The sequence below is a fragment of the Amblyraja radiata genome, chromosome 38 (genome assembly GCF_010909765.2).
Source record: "Amblyraja radiata isolate CabotCenter1 chromosome 38, sAmbRad1.1.pri, whole genome shotgun sequence".
NCBI lineage: Eukaryota > Metazoa > Chordata > Chondrichthyes > Rajiformes > Rajidae > Amblyraja > Amblyraja radiata.
Window position 1 is genome coordinate 3,125,121 of NC_045993.1, and position 4,390 is coordinate 3,129,510.

General features: G+C 47.5%; 1 long non-coding RNA gene across 1 annotated transcript in view; it reads left to right on the plus strand.

Annotated features, from left to right (window-relative positions):
• LOC116966872 overlaps nt 1-3,742 on the plus strand; it is an 8,171-nt gene extending 4,429 nt beyond the window's left edge. Inside the window, exon 3 of the long non-coding RNA XR_004410083.1 lies at nt 3,728-3,742. This is a non-coding gene — a long non-coding RNA (uncharacterized LOC116966872). The remainder of the gene's footprint in view (nt 1-3,727) is intronic.
• Nucleotides 3,743-4,390: the final 648 nt, after the last annotated feature.

Sequence of the window (4,390 nt, forward strand, 5' to 3'; positions counted from 1 at the left end):
ACTCCGCAGAGGAGTAGCACAGGGCCAGAGCAGTAGATCTTAATGTGTGTGCTGTGGCTCCCCATTTGGAGTTGGTCAGCTTCCAGACGATGTTATTTCGGGAGTTAACTTTCAGTTTGGTGTTTTTGACGTGTTCCTTATAGGAGAGAGTGCGATCCAGTGTTACACCGAGGTAGGCAGGGTTGGTGCAGTGCTCAAGAGGTGTTCCAGACCATGTGATGTTAAGGGGTCTGTTTGCTTCCCGGTTCCTGAGATGGAACGAGCAGGCTTGGGTCTTCGCAGGGTTTGCGTGTAGGTGGTTGCGCTCGTAGTAGAGGTGTAGCTCATCTAGGGCTGAGGTGAGATTCGCGTCTACAGCTTCAAACGTACTCTCTTGGGATGTTACACAGAGGTCGTCGGCGTAGATGAACAGCTCAGTGTTCTGGTCCATTGGCTGGTCATTGGTGTAGATGTTATATAGTAGTGGAGCCAGCACACTACCTTGAGGCAAGCCATTCCGTTGTCGTCGCCAGCGACTTTGCTTGTTGTTAAGGACAACATAGAAGCGCCTATCTTTCAGGAGGGCTCCGATGAGGTCCGTGAGTGCCAGGTCTTTGGTATTCTCCAAGATCTTTTTTAGGAGGAGGCAGTGGTTCACAGTGTCATACGCGGCAGACAGATCAACAAAGACGGCTCCTGTCACCAGTCCTTTCTGGAACCCGTCTTCAATGTGCTGTGTGAGATTCAGAAGTTGACTTGTTGTGGATTTGCTAGGTCGGAATCCAGCTTGTTGAGGGATGATGGCTGGTTCAGCGACTGGGGCAAGCCTGTTGAGGATCAGGCGCTCAAACAGCTTGTACGGGTGGCATAGCAGGGAGATTGGGCGGAAGCTCTTTGCATATGCTGGATCTTTACCGGGTTTTAGAAGAGCGATGATTTTGGTTTTCCTCCAGATCTTTGGGATGTTTCTTGTCACCATGCAGTTGTTCATCAGCTCAAGGACCCACTTCCGTGTCAGAGGTCCAAACTGCTTGATCTCCTCTGTGAAAATATTGTCCAGGCCGATGGCTTTGCCAGTCTTGAGGGCTTTGATGCTGATATTGAGCTCTTCAAGGGAGAACGGCTCAGTCAGTCCGGTGTTTTGGGAGTGCTGAAGTCGGTCTGCCTTTGGTCTTGGCTGTTGGTGGTGGATTTCCCGTTGAGCAGCAACTGATGCGCAACTTGGTTGGCCGTGGTGGTATACTGTTGATGTGTTGGTGTTGATGGGTCATTGCTGATTTTTCGGATGAGGCTCCATGCCTTTTTGCTGTTTTTTGCCATATCAGTTGTCTCCAAGTAGGGTTTGCCATTTCCGCTGGCGGCATTCTGATAGGGAGGTCATGAGTCTCTCACCTACTTCCATGGTGCTTTCAGCAAAGGGGTCAGATTCGTAGAGCTGTTGGTATTGCTCATATAGTTCGCTGCTTGGAGTGTCAAGGCTGGGGATGTATTGAGTGCCGCAGCCTCTCGGGATGTTCTTCCGGGCTGCCTGGTACACTAACTTGGTGAAGATTTGATAGTTTTTGGGGTCCGCTGGAAGGTGGGCGATCTTCCCTTCAAGATCTTCTTGGAAACCAGGCCAGTTCGCTTTCCCAAAGTTGAATCTTCTCTGGAAAGGAACTTTGGCTGGGGTAACAGCAGCATTGACTGTAAGGCCAATGGGGCGGTGTTGGGTTTTTGGCAGTGGCTTCAGTACCAGCTTCTTGCCCAATCCAGAGATGCTATGGCTGACAAACGCGATATCAGGGTTGTGGCCGGCTTTCCATCGCCCGCTATTAAAGGACTTTGGTTGTTTGGCATCATGGACCAGGTAGAGCTGGTTGGTTTCGGCCCATGCTTCCACTGTATCTCCATCAGCGTTGTTTCCGGCGTAACCCCATTGTGAGCTGTGGCTGTTGAAGTCTCCAATCACTATCCTTGGTTTCCCAGATGATGGTATTTCTGGCATCAGGAAAGGTGTGGGAGGTGGCTTGTAGACGGAGGTGATGGTAATTCCTCTGAGCTCAGCGGTTAGGACCTCAATGTTGTTTTCATCGCTCTTTGATGTTGATTCGATGATTGTCCCGTTTTTTGCAAGCATGACGCTTCCATGTTTCTCATGTGGTCTTTCAATGAGGGTGGTCATGCCTTCCACTCGAGGGCGGGGATGTTTGGGTCCGCGGTGAGTTTCTTGGAGGCAGAGAATATCACACTGATGCTCTATGCAGAGTTGGGCAACAAGTTCTTCTTTATTTGCAGACAGTCCTTAAACATTTAGAGATATGATGGTCAAAGCCGGCCTTGGGGGCGGGTGTTGGCCTCTCTTCCTGTTCCGGGCTGATGGGCTACTGCCATTTGTTGGGCTTCTGGATATCATTTGTCTTTCGGCTTGGCTTCAAAATGTTTGGTAGAATTCGCAAGTAATTTTGGTGATATTACTTGACAGGGACACGCTTCTACCTTGATCCCCATAATGCTTTATGAAAGACATTGTCTATCTGAATTCCTAGCCATACCAGACACAGATACATGATCTAAGCGACATTTGTAAAGCAAATTTGGATGGTTTAAATGCTCTGTGATGTCCTGTTGTTTGATGGATTAGTTTGGAATACTTAACACATTTCCACGCTGTTTTGGAGATTAAAGAAAAACGATTACAAGCGGAAAACATGGCCATCAACAAAGTTTTTTTGCCTTTATCGTTTGATGTGAGCGCGCTTTGCAGCAACCACAAGATTCATCACTTTAGAAAAGAGCCACAAAGTCTTACAGCACGGCATCAGGCCCTTCGGCCCATCTCGTCTATGCCAACCAAGATGCCCCATCTATGCCAGTTCCATTTGCAGACATTTGATTCATATCCCTCTGAATCTTGTACATGTCCACATGTACAATGTTTTTGTGCCTGCCTCAAACGCTTTGTCGTTCCATCTACCCAGCACTTTTTGTGTGAAAAGCTTACCCCTCAGATCAGATTCCTATTAAATCCTTAAACCTATGCCCTCCCGTTCTTGATTGCCAAACTCTGGGGGGAAAAAGATTGTGTGCAGTCAGCCTGTCTATGTCCCTGATCATTTTCAACTCCTCTATAAAATCACCCCTCAGCCTCTTAACTTTGCAGAGTAACAACATCCGGGCGCCATGGTGGCGCAGCGGTAGAGTTGTTGCTTTACCGCGCCAGAGACCCGGGTTCGATCCTGGCTACGGGTGACGTCTGTATGGAGTTTGTACGTTTACCCCTTGGGATTTCTCCAGGTGCTCTGGTTTCCTCCCACATTCCAAAGATGTGCAGGTTTGTAGGTTAATTGGCTTCTGTAAATTGTTCCTAGTGTGTAGGATAGAACTAGCTTACCAATGATCGCTGGTCGGCATGGACCCGGTGGGCCGAAGGGCCTGTTTCCACACTTTATCTCTAAGCTAAACTAAATTAAACTAAACATCCCAGTCTGAAGAAGGGTCCCAACCTGAAACATCACCCTTTTCCTCCAGAGATGCTGCCTGGCCCGCTGAGTTACTCCAGCACTTAGTGTCTATCTAAACATCCCTCTCCTGTACAGTATGAACTGGGTTAAATTTGCACATAAAATTGGCACCAAGTGTGGGTGTCAGAAGGTCAGGTGCATTAGCCAGCTATATTTGAATAATTTGTGTTGATGAATGAATGGAGATTCTCTAGTTTATTCAGAACAAACAATATTTGCTTTAGCTATGAAGATATACACAAAAGGCTGGAGTAACTCAGCAGGACAGGCAGCATCTCTGGATAGAAGGAATGGGTGATGTTTCAGGTCGAGATCCTTCTATTCCGCTGAGTTACTCCAGCATTTTGTGTCTATCTTCGGTGTAAACCAGCATCTGCAGTTCCTTTCTACACATTTCATTTGCTTTACTTGTAATCGCAACAGAAAACAGAATATATACTTTATATCTATATTACTAAAACTCTGTTCTTGACCGCTTTTGGCGATCTGTGATGCGATTTCCGAGAGAACGCCGCCACCTAAGGCCGTCATTTTTGGCCACCTCGCTCAGAGCCCCCCTCTGCCGCATGTGTGCCGAGGATTTTTCCCGTTGATGAAATATGACCGAGATATTAATGTTTTTACAACATTCCCCATTCTCTCTTCTGCCCCCGCTGGCAGCAGGGGAGGAGGGGACTATAAAACCCGGAAGTGTCCTGCTTCAATCACTTTCTGCCGGACCACGAAGTGAAAGGGTCACGGCTCTCTGAGCTGCAGCTCTACTCCAAGGTGAGTCCCCTGCATATGCTTTTTCAGCCAATTGAAATGTATGTTGTTCACCATTCACCATGGTCTGATGTTTCTTGGCATTTTGTTGGAAAGAGTTTGTAAATTTGTCTATCTATATTGTGTTTGAAATGTGTATTGAA